This window comes from Agelaius tricolor, unplaced genomic scaffold, assembly GCF_023055355.1.
Source record: "Agelaius tricolor isolate 1412-34295 unplaced genomic scaffold, bAgeTri1.0.p SCAF_7, whole genome shotgun sequence".
Lineage (NCBI taxonomy): Eukaryota > Metazoa > Chordata > Aves > Passeriformes > Icteridae > Agelaius > Agelaius tricolor.
In genome coordinates this window covers 23,446,502-23,471,772 of record NW_027269267.1, presented here as the reverse complement: position 1 = coordinate 23,471,772, position 25,271 = coordinate 23,446,502, and positions in this window count along the sequence as shown.

The window sequence follows — 25,271 nt, the reverse complement described above, 5'->3', positions numbered from 1 at the left end:
CACTCTCTGTGCCCCGAGGGTGCTGAGGGCACCTGGGCTGGCAGCAGGGAGACACTCTCTGTGCCCCGAGGGTGCTGAGGGCACCTGGGCTGGCAGGGAGACACTCTCTGTGTGTGCCCCGAGGGTACTGAGGGCACCTGGGCTGGCAGGGAGACACTCTCTGTGCCCCGAGGGTGCTGAGGGCACCTGGGCTGGCAGGGAGACACTGTCTGTGTGTGCCCCAAGGGTGCTGAGGGCACCTGGGCTGGGCGCCTTTGCTGCAGAAGAGACTCCAGAGACATCGGTAGAAGAGAAAGGGCTGACTCTGAGCAGGGGTCAATCCAAGGTTTTATTAGGATCCCAAAGGAGCTCCTGCACCTCAGGGGCCTCCTGCCGAGAGCCCCAGGAGATGGGCCAAGGTCACATTTAAAGGGAGGTGGAAACCAAAAGTAAATAACATTTTACCAACCAATGAGTGACCCTGAGGGATGGGTACTGGGGGATAGACATATAGGACAGCGTATGGGGCAAGGCCTGGGGGGCTGACCCCTGGCCTCTGGCTAATCACTCGACGACTTGGACAGAAACTTCTGGATGGAGGGGATGGGATGCTGAGTGATTGACAGAGAGCCAGGGTGGGGGTTTGGGGATGATCTCATCCCAGGAGAGGGATAACACAGGTAAAGGGAGGGGGGTACAGTTTGGGATAAACCATTTGGGAAAAATATGGGAATACAAAACAAAACTACTTCAAAGTATTACAAAGTATAGAAATGCACTACAACACCAATTGATTCTACTTTACATACTCTTCATTGATGATCAAATTTGTTTCTAAAAAAATTTATCTTTTAGAGAAAACTAGTCTTCTGTTCTTCTTTTGAAAAATCTGTTTTTTCCTCATTCCAGCAATTTCAAAATTCCCATATAGTCCGTATTTACTGAGATTTTCTGCAATCACTACAGTTACAAATAGAAAAGCTATAGTGTATTTTCATAGGAATTTGTAATTTGCAAAAAACGAGAGGTCTTTGTTACATTAAATTATAATCTCATACATATCTTTTTATAATACAATTTGAGCACTTTCAAGGTAATAGTCTTGAATGCAGCTACCAGGTTAAAACAGAAATGTTCTTTATTATGTCTGAATTTTTTGAGAAATAAAACTTTAAATTGTAAATTCTTTTGATACCTCAGCATTTAGATTATTATAAAAAGCAATACAAAAAAGATACTAAAAACAACAAATGTTTAAGTAATAATTTTAAACAATGCAAAATATTATTAATAAATTATTTAATTTCCTGTTATGTAATATGCAGTTTTTAATCCATTGAATACTATGAAATTGAAAATATTGAAAGAACTAGGCACTGTAAATTTAATCAGTTCGTGTGTCAAAATGCTGACAGCTAAGTACTATCAAAGCCGAATCCAAGCTTTCAATAATTGAACCTCATCAGTCAGGCAAATGGTTTAGCTAAATATTCTCTTTTTATGCCTTTTAAATTCAACCACAAAATAAGAGAAAAAATATGAACATACACTGAAAACGTGGCAGCTTTGTTCATGTTCACTAACATGTCTCCTGTAGCGCTAAACCCCTATAAAATCTAAGCCTATGTCTTTCGACGCCAGTTTGCTTTTCTGTGTAAAGGAAATTTTATTAATATTTGTTTACTTGTCACTGTTCCACTACTTCCCATAGTGGCTCTTGAATTGACTGCATTATATCATGCCACACAAATACCAATCTGATCTTACAATGATTCCCATCACGTCAAATTTCTTCTATTTCCATTTTATTCTCTTACTTCTTCATTGTATTTCTTTTTTCTTTGCCTGAGTCATACCCTGTCTCTTGCCTACCTGCATCTTGCCAAGATGTAGCCAGAGTTTCCAGCAGTACAGGCAGGGCAGCACAAAGATAATACACAGACAAGGGAAAAGTACAGCAAGAAAAGATTTTTCCACAGCATAATAAAAGCATAACCCCTCTATTCATAATTTAGTTCCATTACATTTTTAGGATTTCTTCTTTAAGATCACCCTGAAGATCTTATTTTGTTGAGAGAAGATAAGCACCTGGGCAGATAGAGTGCTGAACTCCTGTTTTCCTCACTTCTGTGTTTCTCATCCATTTTTCAAAACTTCTAATTTCTTGTATAGTAGTCCCTCCTGAAATTAAACATTTGTCCTCTACAATTCTTTCCAAACCTGTTAACATAAATTTCTAAAAAAATTTTATTTTTAAATATTAAAAAACAAAACCAATGCCACAAGTTACATCATTCACATAAACTAGCCATGATGAGAATAACATGTGATCTTAAGTATGTCCCAAAAACATATCAGAAAACTGTTGAAAATAAAACTTATCTGAATTTATTGAGCTTACTTCAAAAACTAAATGAGGCAATTACCTACCCAGACAATAAAGGAGACAATAATCCATTGTTACATCTAGTGATAATGATCTTACATTTTATTTAGCACAACTGATTTTGAAAAACTGGAATTGTCCTGCAGAGTGACTTAATACTATTTGATCACTAAAACAACAATTTTTAAAATTTTTTTTATTACAAAATAAAAAAATTAAAAAAAAAAAAATAAAAACACAACCAAACAAAAAAACCCATCCAAAACCAAGCCAGGATAAAAAAAAAAAAAAAAAAAAAAAACAACAAAACTCAAATGACAACAAAAACCACCACAGAAACAAAATATAAGGTAAATAAAGAAGAAAAAAGAAGAATTTTAAAAGATTAAAAAAGAAAGGCTAAGGCTTTTTTATAGAACATAGTAGAAAAGAATATAATAGAACAGAGTATTTCAGTTGGGGGGCCTACAATGATCATCCAGTCAAATCGCCTGACCAATCCATGGCTGATCAAGAGTTAAAGCATGTTCTGAGGGGCATTGTCCAAATGCCTCTCAAACACTGACAGGTTTGGGGAATTGGCCACCTCTCTAGGCAGCCTGATCCAGCTTTTGACCATGCTCTCAGTAATAAAATGATTCCTAATGCCCAGTCTGAGCCTCCCCTGGTGCATCTTTGAGCCATTCCTATGTGTCCTCTCATTGAATCCCAACGAGAAGAGATCAGCACTTACATCATCATTTCCCCTCTTCAGGGGACAAGATGGTCTTATTTCCATAATTAAATTTTTATTTTAATAATGATATCCAAGGAAATAAGTTCTAATTTTATGCATATACTCGTAGAATCACTTCCATAGAGATATAGAAAAGAAGATGGACAAATGTTTTAGTAGTTGACTAGTTTTATGAAGTATAAGTAGTCTCCATAAAGGTTCCCCTGTTTAATTTCTGTTACTTATTTTTTATCACTAGCACCCTTGGCAGTACTCTTGAGAGGTTATAAGCTGAAGAGGAAATACTGAGGCTTTGTTTGAACATAAGGAAACACTCTTTTACTGTGATGCTGAAGATTGCTTATAGCTGCAGTCTTCATCTCCAGAAGTTTCCAAAAGCTGTCTGAAAATGGGCCCACATAATTCTGTGGTCCTTTGAAGCCAGTGAGAACAAAAACTGCAGCTTGCAGGCCAAACATTTCCCTTAGAGAGAAGCATCCCAGTGAAAAGGTTCTCCTTTCTTTATTGACTTGGTAAGAAGATAGGACTGCAGAGGATGCTCTGGATCATGTGGTTTGTTTCTGTCTGCTGTGGCCAAATACACCATACAGCAATATCCATAAACACATAAATTCTAAATATAAACCCCTCTATGTCTTTACAAGTTGCTCCAACTTCTTTCTATCTAAAGGATCAATATATTAATCTTATTTTCAACCAAGATATTTCATTAAATCCCATTTTTTATTTTTAAATTTGGGCCATTCAACTTCTCATGGTAAATTTTATCCATTCGATACACACAAGGCATAGCTCTACCTCTCTACTTAGCTGTATATGTGGATTTGCATAGAAAATGAGAGGTACTTGTAAGAGTTATAAAAAGATTTCAGAGTCATTGCTGGACTAGCCAGTGTTAAATTGCCAGCAAATTTCCAGTAAGAAAGCTGTGAAAAGCTGAAAAAGTTTTCCTTCCTTCTTAATGTTTATTTTTCAATGAATTTATGGAAATAATGTTACACTAATGTAGTTTAGTGAGGGTAAAATGCACCTCCTCTGGTTTTACCCTTTTGATTGATGTGTAATCACAAATGAATTCAACAAAGGAAAAAAAATACCCTGACTCTTTCACATTTGGTAGGTCAGTGTCAGTGTCTCTACACTGAAATATTTGCTACCAAGCTTTCTGCTGACATCAGCAGGCAGTGTAAAAATCCGGGTCCAAGATGTTGCTGCAGAGGACAAGTTTTTTTCCAAGCTACAGTAAAATCAGGTAAACAAAGAGAGTCCACACACAGGAATTTTGAGGTATTTTTTTGTTAGTGTGTGTGCAGACTAAGGAGTAAATCCACTTGGAACAGTACCTGTAATAAGCTTCTCAACTCAAAATTAATAATGGCTAAGCATTAGCATTATTAATTTCTAAGCTAGCATCTTAGAAATTTAGGCTGTGCGGCATGTGCTGTTTGGTGATAAATGGACAGGGAGATATCCTCTGAAGTGAGCAATCTCAATGGCCCATATACACTTAGCTTTCTTAGGGCCAGATGGAGAGAAATGGTAATGTAATGACCTTCTCCCTACAGATTCCAGCACCTGCAATCCAGCAGGCAATGCTGCTAATGTACTGCTGGCCATATAATTGCTGCACAGGTGTCTTCCAGGCAAAGAATGCAGCAGGAACAAGCTTCCAGGGCAACTGCATTATGAACATTTCAGCCTGCTCATTGAACAGACTGAGCAATAGATTAGAGTATAGAAAATATTAGTTTATACATATATGTGTATATATATATATATATATATATATATATATATATATATATATATATGCATCTATGGGGATCTATCTCTATCATCTCTATCATCTCTATCTCTATCTATCTCCCATCCCATTCAGTTTATTCAGTTTTCAGTTTTGTAACTGGGAGTAGTGCACCTAGGGAGGAAGGAATGTGGAAAGAAAAAATGAAGTAAAAATATGGATCATTACCTACCCAGTCCAAAATACAATGGAATGAAGCTTGGTTATTAAAATAATATAAATCAAGCAGTGAACTATCATCCTGCTTTTAAGAAAACCATGGATTGAACTTATTTTCAGTGGTTTTGTTTTGGTTTGGTTTTTTTTTTTTTTTTTTTTTTTTTTTAATTCCCTGCATTGCCTACCCAATTTTCTTCCCCTGTGTTCATTTTTACAGACATTTGCATTTGATTTTTTTTTGGTTTTAGGTTTGACTGTCATGAGTTTTTTTTATGTAGAAGCTGCTTTGGCAACCTGAAATGATATTACTTTAAGACAAGTTTTCTACAGTACAGCATTCTTATGGGGATGTAGTTTTAACTGTATGAAGATATTGCAGTTCAGCTTACTATAAGCCCTTTGTGTGTAAGAATGTGCTTCACCAGCAATGTGCATTGTGGAAAGTGCAAGAACTGATGCAATCAAAGCAATGTCACTTAAGAATACAAGAAGACAAATACTGGGAGGCATGGTCTTTTGATCAGAAGTCTGGTCTTTTCATAAAAAAGACTGCACCATTTCTGTGCCATAAAAACACTTTCTCTTACCACAAGTCACTCGTTTCCTGAAATATAGATTTAGAACAGTGAATTTCAATCTCTTTAGATTTGCTGATTCATTTACAGTTACCCTTTAGAGTTGCAAAATTCCCACAAAACAAATGAAAATTTCCCCCAAAGGAAATAGTTTCTTATTTGCATTCCACAGATTGCTCACTAGTTGCTGGACCACTTGTTTATTACAGGGAAGAAAATGTGCCACACATTATCTGTGACTCAGAATGGGCAAGACTTCTTAGTAAAACACAATCTCAAAAGCAATAAGGGTAAAGAATATCTATGTAATGACACAAATTTCCATGCTAACAGACCCTCAGAACAGGCTCTGTCACTTGGTCTTTTGAATATCATTTAGGGTCCTGGGAGGATGTTCAACACCACTGCCATTGGCTTATTTCTCCCAGGAGTGAAATTTTGAAACTTCATCAGGTATGACACAAGGGTTAATTATGGGACTGTGGCAAACCTTCATGTTTCTCTCCAGAGCTCAGGAAACTGGAGTGCTGTGACTTATTACTTTAATTCTCAGCTGCTGTTGTATCACTGTTCCTTTTGTGCTTCTGTTGCTATTATTTTATTTGCAACCATTAATTATTACTATTATTACCCTTATGTACCCATATAGACCCTCATTCCTCCTATTAAAAAATAACTGTCTTGCATGCTCACCAAAAATATAACAGGGGATTTTCTTTGTGAACCTAAAAATCCCATTATTCCAATAAAACATATGTCCTTATTGATATTTTGTTCTATGTAGCACCAAAAAAACCCCACAACCTACCCAAAAAACACCAACTTAAAAACTTATGAGTGATATAACGTTCCCTGTTATGTCTCGAATAATGCAGAATGAATTTTTCTAAGATAATGCTTTTAAAATACAAATAAAAAACCAAGATGTTCTATTTACATGTATGGTCCACATTCTTTCCTTGCATAAAATATGTATCTCCTTTTGAAATCAAATAAAATCTATTGGTCATTTCAAGGAGTTGTTCTTATTTTGCTAATTTTTTTAAGTTTTTTTTGTGGATCAAGACAAAACTTTACAGATGGAAAACTTAAGATCAGAGATTTGAATCCAAATGCAGCACATATGATTCAAAGAGTAGAGCTTGAGCTGAGTTTTCTTTCTTCAAAACTTCTCTCATTTTTTGAGTAAAATCTGTTTAGTTTTCCAAACACTGTATCCTACACAGGGTAAGCCCTCTAAAAAACACAGCAAAACATTTAAACTCCATGCTATTGTGTTTTCAAGAACCCACAGAAATAAAATTGTAATAAGGGAAAACTATGTGACTTGTTAGGAAGGATAATAATTGAAGGCACACTCACAAAATTGATTTTGTATTAATTAGCCAGAGGATATTGTTACAGGATTTTTTATTGTTTTCATCAGAATTTTTTGGAGACTATTTTGTTACATGCATACTGATAGAAAATAGTAGCTTCTCCAAAATGCTTTTTTTTTGTGGGAGCATAGTAGATTGAACATAATTTTGATTGGTGGAATGATCTCAGTTTCAGAACCAGTAGCCCCGTGCTAAATAAATTGAGGTCAAATCCAGAACTGAATACCTGCCTCAGTCAGAAGTAATACCTGAATTTAGCCATCTTGCTTGTAGTGAGACCTATTTCTTTTTTGAGGAAGAAGTAATGAAATTTCAGTCGTTCCCATCAGAACTGCTCTACTTCATATAAGTAGTCTTTGGGAGAAAGGGAACAAAAGGAGCCTCTACAGACATACTTTGAAGTCTCTTATCACAATCAGAAGAACTTGGTTCTGTCATCTGAACTGAGTAACATCACCAAGGCATTTTCTTGCTTTCTTTAGAAGAAGAACAACACAGCTATTTCAAAGGTTTCAGAAGTGTCTGAAACTATTTATACTATAGCTCTGTTTGATGGTGAGGGAAAATAATTTCCCCTCTTCACCTCTCACTCTCTTGCCAATATCATATTTTTTCTTGTTTAAATATTTACAGCTAACTGAACAAACAATCTGCACTAGCTGATGTTTTGACCAGCTGTTTGATACGTGTACCGGTGTGCATGTAATTATGTATTTCATAATATTTTTTCATTGTTGTTAAAATTATTTTAATGTAACTTTCATCTTTATTTCAATTATATTTAGTTACAGGCATAAACGTAAGTGGTCCCCGGTCTTCAATCACTTGTTTTCCTCTGTATGTTCATAAAAACTGTTTTTTCATTGAGCTATCAAAACAAGCTCAGCATGTCATTTGTACCTTTAATAGATAGATGTGCAGATGAAATTTGTCAGGTGAATTTTATTTCAACTTCCTGTGCTATTATTTTGATTTCCCATTTTTTCCTGCTGGGTTTTTAGGTACAACAAAACCCCTCGGTCAGGTTATCATGCCATCAAAATACTGCTTCCCTTCCCCTCCTTCCCTGTAATCCAACATATAGAAACCAGTGCAGGGAATTACAGTTCTGACCACTCTACTTCCACCTGTTTTCAACTCTGTGATTTCCACTCTAGTCCGTTCTTGAGATTTGTGCTTGAGAACAGTCCAAGAAAATCTGCAACAGGAATGCAGTGTAGTTTCTGACTTAACATTCTTCAAAATTCCCTAATAGAACACATTTTAATTTTAGAAATACCTTCTGAAATATTTTAATTTTAATTTTTACATTAATTTTTCAAGCTCAGTTTGCATTTTTGACCTTGAACAACAGTTTGTGGTCAGTAAATTGAAGACTCTCTCATCTGCCAGAAACAGGAATAGCCTTTGATAGTCTTAGTTTCACTAGGACATGATCTAAGTAAATACTGCTGATGTTACTTTCTGGGTCTAATATTCAGCTTTGCAGCCTATTGTGGAGTGTTTTGGATGCTTGTAAACCGCTTCTGTTGTTCCTTAGGTAAGTACATAAAATCCACCTTTTCTGTAAGTTACTTATATAAAATACATTACCAAAGCTCACTTTACTGATACTACACTCTATTAGATTTCAAAGTTTTGCTTACTTCCAAGAATGTGTAAGTACAGAGAACTGAAATACAGCGCAACTGAGTGCTCCAACTTATTTTTGTCAGGATTTTAGTCTAAGAACTGAGTCAATTCAATGCAAGGAAGGGTAGGGGGGTTGCCTCTCTGGCTTTAACAGTGCTTATGAAATGCTTGTGCAGAAAGGCAAAGAAACAGCAGAAAGGAAAAAAAGTAGATATGGGGATGAAATAAGGCATCAACAACTGAGTACTCAGGAATCAGGAGGAAAGATAGGAAGCAGTATGTTTTTTGACTTAAAAGCTATCTGTCTAGGAAACTGGAGAATGTAAAGACTGGTTTTGCAACGGGGCATGAAACAGGTACTAAATGTGACAGAATTTGAAAAACAAATTTGAAAAGGTATCACATATTTAAAAAAAAAAAATTAAACATATTTATGAGAAATTATACTTGACATAAAATATCTTGCGATGTTATTTTTTTTTCATTAGAACTCATAAAAAACTCACGGAATCACAAATATCATTGGCTTAGGAAGGAGTGGGATATTATTTTTTATGATTATAATATTTTCCTAGTAGTTAATTCAATAGTAAAAGATAAAGCTCCCACTAGGAAACAGGCAAATAGAAGTCTGTTTCCATAAAAATAAACACATTTGTAATGGAAGACAGCAATGCTTCTATATCAGTTCTGCTAATTTCCAAGGAAGAGGAAATTTATTCCATTTCTAGTGAAGTATGGAAAAGGACAATCCACAAGAAAGCTACTCCATTCCTCAGGAAAAGATAGAATTGAAGTCTTCTCTGAACACAAGTTTGGAAGAAGAAGTCATTAAAAATTGCTTATGGAGCTAATTCAAGCAAAGACATAGCTGTGAATGATGGGCAATAATAAGAAATCAGAGCTGTTAAAAATGGACAGCTCACCAATTATTGAAATTGATGCCTCAGAAATGTAAATAAAGACAACTAAAAATTAAAGAATCTAAAATAAATCCTCAGAATTTAATAAAGACTGACAGGGTTCAACTACATAGGTTTGTTACAAAGCCTTTGAGACTGGAAACACTTGAATTGGATTTGAGTTTGTTTGATTTTTTAACACAGTACAATTTCAGGAAAATACATGCAATAGACACTGAAATAAAGGCCATTTTGCTGAATTGGATATATTGTCAATTGCTTCTTAAATCAATCACAGTATCCAAATAATAGATTTTTTTCTATAAAAATAGGTTTTCTTTCCAAACATATATTTATAGAAGCCAGTAATTTTTTTTTCTGAATCAATACATTTTCATTTACATCAATATATTTATTTCTCAGCTCCAGATTTTTCAGTCAGAAGTACTTGCTCACCCAGTGCATATTTCCAGACAACACATATCCATTCAAACTAGCTCAATACAGCTGCATCTGCTATTCTGCTAAGAATAAATACAATGTTTTTCTACGGAATTGAATTCATATTATTGAAAATAACATATCTGAAGCTATCACACTTTACATTAAATCAGCATGGTGCAAGTGCAACCAAGATTTGTCATTTATTTTTCAGCTTCTGCTGAATGCATACTCACATATTGAATAGGCAGTGTTTTGCTGGTCAAAACTTAGAGTTGTTGAATTTATATATTCAGGTATTTTCCAAGTGGAGCTCAAATGCTTGCACTAGTGATGGAAAGCCAGGCCTCATTACTCAAGCAATTTTGCTCTCCTGTAACTTCCAATTCTTAGGACTGACAGGTGAATGGTCAAAGATTCTGTAGACCAACTCCTCAAAATCTCATTACCATCTCTTTCTCTACTTGCTAAGTGTAAGTTGCCAGTAGTGAATAAAGTGCCTGTTTGGGTTACAGATCCAGAAAGTATGAATAGAGGTCCCTATCATTTCTATTTACACAATGGATCGCCAGAGAGAAACTTTATCCATGAGAAATTAGGATTTTAATTTTTAATTTTTTTTCTACAAAGTAAACATGAGGATGTGAAGAGGTAAGATACTTTTTGTAGCTGACTTCCTCCATCAGCACGTTTTTTTAGTACTCTTTCATGATTCCTAGACTGATATTTTATTCTGTCTATCATGAAAACCTCTTCTGCTATTCAGTTCTGAAGATGAAAAAAGGTGAGCACTTTTTCACGCTAAGTCTCTAACCAGTTATCTTTGGCATATTTGTGTTTGAAAAAATATTTGACAGTCTTACATATTTTTCCCTTCCCTCTGTCCTAAAGAAGTTAAAAAGCTGATGAAAAAACAATTACAGTAAAAAAATTGCTTGCCTATGAACTCTGCTTCCAATTAACAAATAATTAGGATGACTATTTTAAATGCATGTAGTAAAAATAGAAAGAGAGCATTTTCTATGTATAGTGTTTATCAAAAATATTCTCATGCTGCTCAAGAGATTTTTGTCTGACAGTGGTAAACATAGTTATACAAGAATAGTGACAGCTACAAAAGGAGAAATTTATTTCATATTCAGAATAAACTATTTTCTTTTCCTTAAGCCTGGAACCCATCAAAAGTGACTGATTGAGAAGACTTTTAGCAATTTAGTATAATAGGCCATGAAAATTTCCTCAAAATTTCTGTATTGTAACAGATTAAAATATCAATCATATGCATGGACCTACTTCCATCTTTGCAGCCTTTCTACAGTGCAGAGTAACATCCAGGGGAAAGAAACCACAATTATGTCTTCAGATAAGGATTTATATATTCATTATAATGTTTGACATTAGGGTGCAGATATTTATTCAATACAATTTCTTATAATGACCATACCAAATGTAACCTTAATGATGCTCCACAGTTCTGCCATGCAAATTATAATCTGTTCATGATTCCTGATTGTGCAAATGAAGCCTAATTAAATCTTTTCCATTCAGGGAAACATTAAACATTAAAAGAGGATTTTTTTTAATTGGAAAAACAAGGTCAGTATAAACAATTAAAAAGAATTTGTTGCTGAGCACTCTTAAAATGTAATTTCAAATGCTTTTTATTGGATTCAATTTAGGGGTCACCCACTGGTTAATTTTTGAAGCACATTTATGAGAACTGCAAACATCACTGTGTCCTGGAATCTCCTCTTCATTAAATTAAGACAAAAGTGAACTAGACATACTTTTAATAAACTACTGCATGTAGCCTTTTGCTCCATAAATCAAAATTTTGTCACAAAAAACCCCAAAAATCAATCTTTTCTGCATTTGCTTTGAGCATACATATTTGTCAGTAACAAATGTACACTGCATGGTAAGGGTTGACAAAAAATATTTTAAGTCCACAGAAAATAGAGGTCTAACACCTCAATTTTGAGTAGTCCTTCTGAGGAACCTAATTTAATTTGCAAATACTTTCATCAATTACACTTCATTGCTAATTTTCTTAGATTTCTTAGAATAATATTTGTTTTCTCTATATTCTATATATATAATTTGTACTTTAGATAAAGCTTTTCTGCACCCAGATACAGCAACATTATTAATAGAATAAAACACACAGGAGGGAAATGGAAATGAGGAATCTAATATTCAACTTTCCTGACTGGACTTCAATAATTTGGACTGGGGAGGATTATACAATACAATTACCAAAATATTAACAGAAATACTGATATTAAATGTCACTGTTTTTTTTTTTTTTTAAGTTTTGAATTGTTAAAATTGTGTTTGCAACATATATAACATCATAGTAATATATGTTTATGCATATTGCAACATAATAACATCATAGTTATATATGTTCATGCTAATGAAGGTTTCAACAACAAATATTCTGATTGTGATTATAATGGCATTGTGGCTTTAGCACTTCTGAATAGTACAGTTCATCTAAATTCATAAATCTAATGATAACAAAACCCTTCAATTATCTGTCATAGTATCTTTATCTCCCTTCACCCTATTCCCCATCCCCATGTGACCCAATGGTCGACTCACTGCAAATGTTGGGATTGCATCAGGAAACTTTCCATCACTAAGGAAAAGACACTGATCAATACTTTTATTTTAACTGTCCTCTATATAACTCCACTCAGAGAAGGCCTTCAGAACACTTTTCCTTCCCTCTCTCCCTCCCTCCCTCCCTCCCTCCCTCTTCCTTCTGCTTTCCTGTCCTCCCATCCTTTTTTCTCTGTCATCTCCTCATTTTCTTTTTCTTTGTTTCCTTCTCTGTATTCTCTGCCTCAAAAAGTTTTAACCTTCCCATCTTTTATTCTGATTTGTCTATGGATTCCTATCAGAAATGCTTGTTCCTTGTGGGCTTCCTGTGCTGCAGAGGTGATGTTACACTGGACAAGATTTTAACATCAGAAATGAAGAAAAAGAAAGTACACATTAAAAAAGTAAATGGTTTTAGAACTTTTGAGTTGTAAGTTCAATTTCTTTGTAAATAGTGACTTAGACCTTTTAATTTATCCTCATGCAAATCCATTGCTTTGCATTCAAATTTCTCTGTTGCTTATCTAAGCTTTTTCACAAGAAATGGCTTACCTTGTATTGCATTCTCTCTCCCCTCCTCTCCCCTCCCCTCTCTTAGGTCAAAGCTGAAAAGCATTTTGTGCTCATAAACCTCAAATTGCATATTAAATATCACAGAAATATTTTGTATCATCTGATTTTAGGCTAAGACTTGGAAATTTTACTACCAGATATGTATACATTTTTAATATATGCATTTGCCATATAGGTAGTGATAAACTGGAGTTAAACGGTAATCTCTGCCTCTTAACAGAACTTCACAAGGTTAGAAATTGAAAAATGAAATTTTCTGTGACAACAACAACAACAACAACAACAACAACGAAAAAAGCAATTATAATTTCTGCCCACACAATATTTTACATAAATCTCATTATGGCATCTGGACAGCTATTATTCTGGTTATTCAACAACCTTGATAAGCTCTCTTTTTAAAGATGATCTAGCATCTATTTTTAATATAGCATGAAAGCATGCTTTCAGGATGTAATTTTAATATGTTGTCGTCATTCCTTTCACATTTTTAGTACAAATCACTAAAAAATATGTGCCATGAGTCTCATCTCAAACCTATTTTAGTTAATGGAAAGAATCTCTCTGACTCTAATGGATTTGGACCCATTCCTTTTTCATTTGGATAGGTTGCTAAACTCATCTTTTTTCCAAGAGTATTGGAAAAAGAAAGTCTTTTTAAGACTGGGTCTGCATTTTATGATTTGGGTTGCTTCTTTTGTTTTGCTTGAAGGATGAATAGGAAAATGTCTTTCTGGGGAAATCAAGTTTATTTAAGTTTTGCTACTATTAGGAAAGGTGATGGTTAAAGATATTCAATGCTTGTACATATACATAAACACACAAATACAAAAACTCAAGTGCATGTATGCATATGATTTGTCTGCCTCTTTCTCATATAAAAGAAAGCATTATATGTTCTTCTGTTCTCCTCTAAGGAATAAACAGCATTCAAATTTCTAGAACACCCAATCATAATTACTTTAGATATGCAGGCTATCAATCTACAGTTATGAAAATATCACTATACTATTATGACATCATGTATATTACCCTGAAAGAAGCAAAGGCAGATGTCATGGACACGGGAATAGGATACCAAAACTTAGGGGGAAAAAATAGCATAATTCATTGTGGTTCCTCAAAAATAAAGTTTCTAGAAACTAAATTGTTTTCTGTATTTTATCTCCAAATGAAGAGAAAAACAGCATAATCTCTCTGAGATAGTTAAAAAGGTGTTTTGACAGTGCAGCATATGCAACCAAGCCCTGCCAATGGCTGTCACATCAACATATGCCCAGAGTTTCCTTGGTACAAACTGTTCCTGGCAGCTGCAGGCGATGTTATTACTATTAGAACCATTTTATATTTATGTCCCTACTTGTCTCTAAGTGCAAGTAGAGCTGCTAAGTGATACAGAAAAATAATTATAAAGATTGTGTTTGCAAGAATGTGTAAGAGGCTTCTGTATTCCAGTTACTCCTCTGAGAAGCAAGCACAGTAAGAGACTGAACAACCCTGTTTCAGGCACTTTTCCACCTTAGGCCAGTGCTACCACTGCAGAGGATGTGCTAGAAAATGAGAAGGGAATAAGTTCTCTCAGAGAACAGCATATCAAAGGAATAAAAATTCTAGCTAGGAGGTAAAACACACTGGTCAGGCTAAGGGTTGAACAGCATCCTCCATGTACTGGCAAGGTCTAGAAGCTGAGAAGACACCCTGAAAGGGTGCTAGCAGTCAAGGTAACTGCATTCACTGACAGGTCTTCTGTAAACAAAAGTAACCATTACAGCTGACTTTCAGCAGCTGCAAATGTTCCTGACTAAAGACAGTCTGAATGTACACACGAGAAATACATAAATGCTAAGCAGATAAATGGAGGATTGGCCTGGGGTAATAACTAATGAGTAAGAAACTTCATAGTTCCTTTTGGGTTCCTTCTATTATTGCCATAGTAAGAATGCAAAAAACTCTAGACTACTCTTGCAAATTTCTACACTTGTGAAGGCAAGTGCCACATCCTAGAGTCAGACTAACCTTTATGCTCAAGGCATTCGTTTTATTCATTTATTAAATTTGTTCTGGGTGTAGAGCTTGCTATTTATGCTGAATTATGACATTACTTTCTACAAAAATATGCCAATATTCGTCAGGAAAGCAACAGAGTAAAAAAAATAAAATAAAAATTCAAACCATGTACAATCTCTTTCCAGGAAGAAAACATTACTCCATTTTGTCTGTAATGGAGCATGCATTTGTTTCTGTTCAGAAATTTGCATATTTACAGTGTTGGAGTCTTCATTGATCTGGTTAATAATTAGTGTTTAAACCAGCTCTGATTTGGTGACAGTTGCCCAAAATAAAAGGCAACTTACAACAGAAGTAGATACTTTTTATTTTGCTACCTGGTGATAGGTTATGTACTTCTAAGCAAGCAGTAGGAACAACAAAAAATTACCTCAGTGGGAGATTTTTGGTTTCCTTGCAATGTGATTGCATATGCTGCAGATGGTAAGGGGAAAAAAACCAGCCAGCACATGCTGATAAGTCTGCTGGAATGATATTGGTGCTATTCAGCTCAGTAGATTAAAACACTGGCCCTACATCCTAGATAGAGAGAATTCCTATCTCTATGCATTGTTATCCTATCTGTCTAGGTGGCATAAATTACTGTATCCAATATGTGACAGATATGTATATGTAGTTAAATGTGTTAGACTGTAAATGTCTCTGTCAGAAAAAAATTACTTTTCTGTTACAAGCTGGTTTTCCTTACCAGCATTTTCTGGACCCTCCAAAGTCCACCTTAAATGAATATATGGGGAAAAAACAGACACACTTGCAGTTTTAAAAATTATTGTAATGATTCAGACAGGCTAAAAAATGGATTTCAATGTGAATACAATGAATATTCTCCAGAAAGAAACAGATCTCAGTTTTTCCAAATCAGAGCATCAGAGACCAGTTCTGGTTGCCTGCTTGAAGAATACACTGTGCTCTAAGCATCTGAAGTTTAACTACAAGTGGTTGTGTGGATTATCTACATTTGAGAAAACCATTAATTTTTTTTTTTGTTCCTGTTTAAAGCCAAGATTTGAGTTGGTGCCTGTATAGTGTCACAGGAATAGCAGGGGTGGCTGAATAGGTGAGAAGGCGCCTATTTGTCTCTGTACTTCATCCATGTCTTTTCTCTCATCCTCAAATTTTAGAAGAATGTTCCTTTTCTTTTATATCACCTAATTCTTCACTACTGCCCAGAGAGCAGGTCCAAGTTAATGTTCTAGCAGAAAACTATTACTTAAGATGTGAATTTTTAAACAATAGTTGTAGTTTCTGTGCTCCTCTTTTCATTAGTTTGGATTTACAGATTTCTACAGTGTATTTCAAGAGGTACTTTAGAGACAAATATGGTGTTCAACAGTAATTTATGTAATAGCCATTAGAAATAACATCTTTATGACAGCTTTATCTAGTGGATGTGTCCTTGGTTTTAAGAAATTTAAAAAAATCTAACTTCAATGAGAACTTTAAAAATCTATATTCATTTCAATATTTCATGGGATATATGTGTGATGTTATTTAATATGCCTGGGAGGACAACACTGGTGTTTTACACAGCCTGAAATAGTGTAACAAAAAGTCAACATGTCATAGGTGTTGCTCTGATGCTAATTTACTATAAGAGAAAGCAGGCTATATGGAACAGAGGGACCTACAGCTAGTAAGGAGATACTGGTTTGCCTCAGAATCTACAAAGTTTTTTATATTTTATACCCTATACTGCAAAGACTACAGCTTACATCATAGTGAAAATAAATTTAAGAAGCAAACTTTTGATGATGAAATCCTAGAGTTGGATCAGAGAAAAAGGGGGTACTCTATGTTATATGATTAAAAAAGTTAGGGATGTATGTCCTGCATTTTTATAACAATGTAATATTTACCAGAAGTAAAATATACAGAGAGAGATGGAAATAGATCCATTGTCTTTTAGAAATGCTTAAATATTACTGGACTACAATTGTTTAGGGGAAAAATGTAATTGTTTAACATTAATGACTAAATATTGAAAAAAATTAAATATCCCATTTATTATTCTGAAATTATTTATATTTATAAATGTTTTGTTTAAAAAGTAAGAAAATTTAATAATTCTCTCTTTTTTATAATAAAAACATATATGATACTTTGAATTAAAAAGGGATCATTTAATTATTCTTCTTCAAAGACACAGGAGTTTAGAAAGTCATAGATTAATAAATTAAAATAATACAGATTTGATAAGCCTAATTTTAGCTCTGCTGAAAACTTGGGAATTTAACAGGCGCTGAACAGTGAAGTGAAGCTTTGCTTGTTTTAGTTAAAAAATAACATCTGCCTTGCCTTTCTAGCAACAGGATCTGTTCACATAACCATTGGAGCCAATTTAAGAAAAAGGCAGTCTGTCACTCATTGCTGTTTAAATCAATTTATAGATGCTATTATCATGGGAACTAATCAATATACACATTTTCTTAAAATTGGCAGCAGTGGCAGGCATCCAAGAACATATTTCAAATATGATTGTTGAGGATACATCTTTGCTATTTTGAGTATTTTGTATATAAATACAGTAAAATAATTCACATCCATAAAAGACTGAAAATTATGCATATGCTTTATAGCTATTTGGAGAAATATTGATTGAAGATCTTCAATGAATTGTGCATTGTTTAACAATAGACTCTTTTTAGAATGCAAAAGGTCTGTTGTACAAGTCCATAAATAAAACAGGTGCCTACCATTTGGAATAAATGATGACATGGCAGCCCCACAATGCTGAATAAAATTATTGTAGTGGGCTGATGCGGGCTGGATGCCAGGCACCCACCAAAGCCATTCTATCTCTTCATTCTCTCCACAGCTGGACAGGGGAGAGAAAACATAACAAAGAGTTCACAAGTTGAGATAAGGACAGGGGGAGATCCCCCACCAGATACTGTCACAGGCAAAACAGGCTAGAATTAGAGCTATTAAAATTAATTTATTGCTAAAAAAATCAGAACAGAATAATGAGAAGGAAAATAAGCTCTTAGAACACCTTCCCCCTGCCCCTCCCCTCTTCTCAAGCTCTACCTCCTCCCTCATAGGTACAGGGAGGTAGGGCATGGTCAGTTCATCACACGTTATTTCTCCTATAACAATTCCAGTTAAAGGAATTGTTCCCCTGCTGCACCAAGGGGTCCCTCCCACAGGAGACCATTCTCCATGGAGTGCTCCAACCTTAGTGCATCTCATGAGCAACAGCTCTCTGTGAACTGCTGCAATGTGAGCCCATCCCACGGGCAACAGCCTCCCTCAAACATTGATGACTCTTCCACAGGGAGCAGCCCTTGGAGTCTTTGGAACTGCCAAGCACTGGCTCTGCCAGACATGGAGGAAGCTTCTGACAGCTTCTCACAAAAGCAACCCCTGCTACCAAATCTTAGCCAGGCCAACCTAATGCAGGTGTTAACTCCCAAATGCTTAACAGCGGTAGCATTCACAAAAACAAAAATCAGAAGACAAACCTTCTGAGGAGATTCTCTAACTTATCCCATAGTTAAAAGGATCTCAAAAGATTCACAAAAGATATACTCTCTGGAGTTCACCTTGCATTTCTCTTTGGCTGATTGCTGATGCTTCTCTTCTGAAGTTGTGGCATTCAATAATGTTGTAAATTTTGGGTTAAAAAACCCTCAAAGTTTCTTCATTTAATTTAATCCTTTGTTTTTCTAGCAATGCTGCTTGGATTTTTAAACTGTGCTCTGGAATTTAAGCATCTCTTTCCTCCTCTAACCCATTTTTCATGTTTTTACAGACAGGACATGCAGTGTTTTTTGTCCCATTATTTTTTCTACCTGTTTATCAAAGGCCTCTCTTTTCACACTGATCATCTGTCTTGATTACTAACCTAATACTGTAATCCATCAACTTTTTACCTTCCTCTGCATATTCTCAAAGTGCTTTTCAGCAAAAGTTAAGCAATGACAAGACTGGATTCTTATGTTTAGAGAAGCTTTAATAATAGTAATAATAATAATAACAAGAAAAATAGTTTTATAGGTAATGCAATTTTACAACCTGCTCATGCTCATCTGAGAAAGCAATTTTTGGAAAATTAATTAGAATGGAAAGAAGGAGTTTTTCCAAATTTAACTTACTTGGATGTGTCAGAGATAAAATCACCACCAGCAAAAGTTAACTGGTAGGCAATTGTCCATTCCACTTAATTTAAGCACTCAGCTAAAACATCAATAGCAGACTTCAGGTTAGACATCAGACACGCAAAGTTAATTTTCTATCAAGTACACAAATATCAGCTGCAGGTGAAGCAAAATAACTTTACATATATATTTAAATGTCAAGGATGCTGATCAGACTAATTGCAATTTTAAATCTTTATTTTTAATCTATACCACAGGAATTCTGCATAAATTAACAGGAAGAAAGATAAAGAAGGCAAAGAAAGGATGCTGGTAGGAAATGAAAGGCATAACAGCAAAGAGTGATTTAATGTCTACTACTCTGATATAGTCCTAGAAGGAAAAAACCCAACCTGAAGTAGCCTAATGTCAGGATGAATTAAGTTAGAATAGTCTGAAAGACTTCACTGACTTTAGAAGTGACTTGCTTTAATCAAGTCTAATATATTGCTGATTAATTCCTTAATTGTAGAAGTTTCTGTAAGAGTAAGGCTATTAGTTCTGCATCTAGGAATGCAAAGTTAGCTCTTCTGAATATTTGTTCAGGAAGATTTTTTTTCCTCCTAAGGTTTCTTTTGTAGACTATTTAAAATTACTGCACCCCATTACAAAATAAGATCAATTTCAGTAATATATTTTTTGTATGGATCCTAAGAATTCATTGTTAATATTGACAAATTCAAAAGAGATTTATTATGTATTTTAAAAAGCTCAAAATGTTATTCTTAGGTTTTAGGTGTAAATTTAAAGTATTTAATGAGAATTTGAGCTCATGAAGAATCTGACACATTTCTTTTCTTTGAATTATTTCATTGTATAGAAAGAACTGAATAGATCAAATTGTTGCTTGGTGTCCAGGAAGCAGAATAATGGAAAAATTATCTAAATAGCATTCCATAATGACAATTCCAATACAATGTTAAGAAGAAGAACAGAAATCTCTTATAGAAGTTATCAAGACTAAAAAAGAAGTAAAAGAGATAATATGAGAGATAAAAAGAGTGAGAGTTAATTTAACGCTGTTTCAAACGACTATGACGCTTACATTAGAGTGTGAGTCACATTTTGCTCAGGTACCAAAAAATATTTTAATGTATTGTGACACTTAGCCTTGTCATTCTTAATGTTTAAGCACCTTACTCTGAGAGTGCAGCCAATTAACACATAGGTCTGTAATTCGCTTCTTAATGTATCCCTAGCAATAGAATGCAAAGAAAAAGAATAACACTAGCATGATTCCTGGTCAGCAGGGTGCTAAAACCAGTCTCCTGGAAAACCTGAGTAAGGAGACCTGCTGTCATCCCTGGTAGATGCACATCGCTGAGCAGTGATGGGAACTTTTCAGGTGAGCTGCTGGGAGATAGTGGCCATGGGACCAGTTAGGTGTGGGAAGTGGTAATGGGAGGCACAGAAGCAGATGACCTGGAAATATTCCTGTAAGATGGTCTAAGTTATTGCCATGTCACTCTTCTGTTTTGCTTTCATAGTCATACCTATTGTCGTGCTGGTCATGGTTACCTTATATAAACTTTACCCTAAATTCTAAAGATTATTTTCCTGTAAGTGATTATTTGAAAATAGCAGCTCAAATTATCTTCTTTCTGGTATTTTCAGACAGAAAGTGTGAACAGTTTTTAAAATCTTTTCACATTACCAGTAAACAGTGTCTTTTTGCTTATTTTAATTTCAGTTTTTTTGTTTATTCTACATAATTTCCCTTTGGCCTGTGTCACAAAATGTATGATAGACAGAGAAATGCTGATCTGAAAAGACACCAATGTGAAAAGTTAAAAATTTTTATTCCTACTAATCATTGAATCATTTTGGAAAATTGACTAGGGTTATGTTTTCATGTTTTGACTGCTTGAAGAGGCTTAACAGAGACGCCAAGGGAAAAAGCCAGAGACAAGCCAGAAACCAGTTCAGAAATGCTCCTAGAAATGTCTGTCCTGAGTATAGGTCTCCATCAGAATCTCCCAGGAACAACTGAACACTTTATGAATAAATTACTGTAATGAGCAGGCAGAAATCTGTAGTGTTGGATGAGTTTCATTGATACAGAAAATGTCTTTATTAATGTGGATCTAATGGCAAATTTAATGTCAAATGCGTGCTATTTGAGTCACAATTTTTGTAGCAGACTCAAGACTCATTTTCTTACAGTGTGTGCTGGAATATAGATGTTCTCTTCATATGGATATTATTTGAACAATGTCTCTTAGGCATAAAAGATCACTAAGTTGTGATGGAAGCATGTGCATTTTATGAGATGTACAATTAAAATGTACATTAAGCATGTACATTTTAAGAGATGGCTTAGTGTATTGTATGTCTTTTTTTGATCATTTTTGGTTATTCTATTCAGCTGGGAGAAGTCATTATTAGTGATATTATCTACCTTTCTGGTAAAGAGACAAATATCCTTCAAACTTATATGCAAGACTTGAGAGGAATATGTTTTTTCACTTGTACTTGTCATGGTCCTGAGAGCACCACTAGTCCTGATTGTCCCTGCTAAACCCCCACAGAGGCTCCCTCCCACCCTGGACAGGCCACAGGGCCCTGTTCCAGTCCAGCATGGATCCATCAGTCCCTGCCGCAGCCATTTTGCATGGATGTTGGTCTCCAGCCCTTTCTAAGGAACTGCTGTGTTGGTTTGTGCATGCAGCCTTGTCTGTAGTTAGTGAGCATATGCATCCAGGTTTGTATGGGACTGGAGGGTGAGAGAACCCCTTGGCTTGAGCAATGGGCAACTCTGGCTCCAGAGGGGCTGGAAAGAATAATCCCATGTCCCCAAAGACCACTGCATTCAGCTCTCTTTTACAGAGCTGATGTTTACCTTTATCCATGTCATGTTGTTGCTATCCTGACTTCACAAGTATTTTAGTTTAAGATATTTCCTGTTGTTTGCCTGTTGGTGCAAGTGTCTGGGAATTCAATGTTGGGTTGAAAAAAGTACTCAGTGATGGCAGTGGGTGAGCTGCATGCCCTAATTGTGGTGCCTGTTGCCCCTGTGCATCCTGCTGACTTGCTTGCAGCCATTTGCAGAATTTCCTGCAGCCCTAAGATTTCACACACTCCTCCAGGACATCACGACACCTTTTAATGTTGAAATTTACCTCTTGCAACATCCTCCTGTAAAAGGTAATATTTGAGAAAAGAAGAAAAATACCTTCATTTCAGAGAACTCATCTTCCAGCCTTTCAAAATGAAAATATATATTGTATCTTCTGAGTTTTGCAAAATCTTGAGCTGCTTTCACATTTCTATTCATGAATTTATTGTTTTCTTTTTTTAGCAGTATGCAGCCATCAGACAGAAGATATTCCAGGCTGTCTTCAGCTTCACTGGGGTCACTTGAATTTTAAAAAGCTGCATGTAAGTTTGTTTGGTTTCTTTTACTGCATCAAGTGCATAGGACATATTTTAAAATCTTTCTTCATTACAAAAGATTACATAGGATCTTTGTAGAAAACCACCACTGTACGTGTTGGTAGCAGCCTTAAAATATCTCCTGCCAGAGCCCAGAGGCTGACATTGACAAATCCAGGTTTAGGCCTCAGTCATCCCCAAGGTCAGGGGAGTAAAAGGAGAGCTGACAGCGGCAGGAAGGGCGTTCCAAACTCTCATCTAAATGAGTCAGTTTTTCTCACTCTTATTGAAGTTTTCAATACAATATGCACCAAATATAGGCCAACACATGGAGGAGCAATTCTTTCACTCAGCAGAGTTTTACTTAGTTGTCCAAATACATACCTGGAAACTTGAACCTCAATTGACAATTATCTCAGTAGCATCTGGCTAACTTCCCTCTACTCCACACACACAGCATTACTTCTTCATGGTAGCCTTCTAGTTGCTTTTATTTCTGCTCAAACTTGTCTGAGAGTAAATGAAGGCATTCCTTGTGTCAATGTTAAGGCTTCTGTATTCAGCTTTATTTTCTTGCAGAAAATGTAGATGGTCCCGAAATATGCCTCTTCCTAATAAGTTTTTGCAAATGTGTCTGTGGAAGTCAGTGTAGCAGTGACATGGCCACTACCAATTTTCTGCTGGATGTGTGTAGAAGCAAGTAGAAGTATTCTTTTGGAAAGCACCAGCAAGCACAATATAGCTGGAGCGCACTGTCGGCACACTTGTCTGACTCTGAGCAGACACTGAAGTCTCCAAAGGGTAAAAATGTGGTTGGGTCAGCTTCAGCAGACACTTGTGCCCTGCTGTGGCAAACAGTACAGGCACTAGCAAACACAGCCACACATCAGGCATTGAATAAAGTGATTTTCAGCATGAACAGCTACTGGAAATAGTTGTAACACACATCTGCCCCTTTGAATTTAATTGTTGCTAAACTTCTGTGTAAAAGGAAACATACATCTCGCAAAACACAAATCACAAAGAAATAAAAGACTTTTCACTAGTTTTCAGATTACTCTTGACTTTATTCTGTCTGAAAGGAAATTGGTATTCAGGAACACTTTGTTGCTAAATGTACTGTTACTAAAAGAGCTTTTGTGAGATGCCTTACCTTTGAAAGACAGGTAGAGAATCTTCTAAATTAAGTTATCAGCTCCCCATTTTGTTTTTCTTTTAATGTTTTTCATGCAAGCCTAAATTTTGTGTTATTCTGGCTTAGATTTTTCCTGGCTTTGGAGATGTTATAGATAATAAAAGTTAAGTTACAGTGAAAAATGCAGCTCATGAGTGTTTATGCAATACACTTATGACATAATACTATTTCACCTTTTCCTTTTTTCTTTATTTCAATGCTGGTGATTACTTTGCACATCTGTTGTAGTTCATTTGGAGCTAGATGAGGCACTGTCAAATGATCTTTCTGCATTCACACAAAACTTACACAATAAGCATCTGACCATCTTTATCCTATTTTTTCACATTGGCCTATTGCTCAGCTTTTCAAATACCCAGAAATGCTTTTATCTGATGACATTGCACAATGAGTGTCACAAAAGAGAATAGAGAAATACATTAGAACCTATAATGGCAGAGGTTGTGTTAAGAATATGCTAGAACAAGTCAACAGCTATAATGGGAAAAAACAACGTATCAGTGGTTTTTTTTATATTTTTCATTTCCTTTGATTCCATGAATTTCACTCTTTCATAGCTTCTATTAAAAATGCATAAGCATTTTGATTAGTTTGTCACAATGTGGAACCAGACAACTGAGTATGACAGAATTTAATTTCTTCTGCAGAAGAGCCATTCCCTTGACACAGTGGTTGGGATCACCCAGTCAAAGCCAGAGTAAAGGTTAGGAAATACATCACAGTCAGTATTGCAGGAGGCATTTGATAAGACCACAAATAACCTTATCCTTGCAATGATTTAAAAACAGGAGGGAGGGAAGGAAAAAAACTTTTTCAGAGCACGAAAACTCCGTTCAAGAAAGCCTTTTTTCACTTTTCTGCACCAGCACTTTTCAGTTATTAAATTTTTTCCCTGATTAATGAATGCAGACTTATTAGAGGAAAAGACAAACAAATAATAAGACTTTCCAATATGAAACCTCCTTGAAGTTTTGAGTTAAAATAATTAGATTCCAAAACACAGCCTTCTTAGGCATGTACATAGAGTCATATATATAAAAATTGATTTTTACAGCTCTAACAGTGAGGTGATAAAAAAACCTGTAATGGTAAAAAAATGTTGTTGTTAAAAATATTACTAATGGTAACAACGCAGGTATTAAACACTGTATTAGCAGTCCCACTGAGAAAGCTAATGATTTTTCCCACTTATGTTTTGGAAATATGATCTTTTGTGAAGGTAAAATTCAAGTTATGGGACATAGCAACAGACACAGTATGATTCTGCTGGCCGAGGGGTATAAAAAATTTAGGTAGAATTAGTTTTAGGTAGAAATCACTGGTGTTACAAG